Source organism: Octodon degus, unplaced genomic scaffold (assembly GCF_000260255.1).
Source record: "Octodon degus isolate 3935 unplaced genomic scaffold, OctDeg1.0 scaffold00055, whole genome shotgun sequence".
Taxonomy (NCBI): domain Eukaryota; kingdom Metazoa; phylum Chordata; class Mammalia; order Rodentia; family Octodontidae; genus Octodon; species Octodon degus.
In genome coordinates this window covers 13,548,273-13,548,717 of record NW_004524631.1, presented here as the reverse complement: position 1 = coordinate 13,548,717, position 445 = coordinate 13,548,273, and positions in this window count along the sequence as shown.

Sequence of the window (445 nt, the reverse complement as noted above, 5' to 3'; positions counted from 1 at the left end):
CACTGCCACTAAGTTCTACCCTCAGCCCTATCTGAACTCTGAACCTTTTTTTTTTTTTTTTTTTGAGGCAGGGTCTTTCCTTATGTAGTTTAGGCTAACCTTGAACTCACTATGTAGCCTAGCTGGCCTCAAACTCACATTGATCCTCCTGCCTCAGCCTCCTGAGTGCTGGGATTATAGGCATGTGCCCCCATGCTCAGCACTAACTGAACTCTTTCTTGGTGTGTGCCAGATGCTCTCACAGGATATGTATGTGCTAGGCATAAACACACATAATCTAATTTGTTTAGTTGCAAATATCTAGGGCAGTGATGGTGAACCAGCAGCATGCATGCTTTAGCAGGCTGTTTGCATCATCGAAAGCTCTAGAAGAAGATTTGCCATCACTGGTCTAGAATATAGCATTTCAAAGAGCTTGTGAAAGAAAAAGAGCTTGTCGTGAATA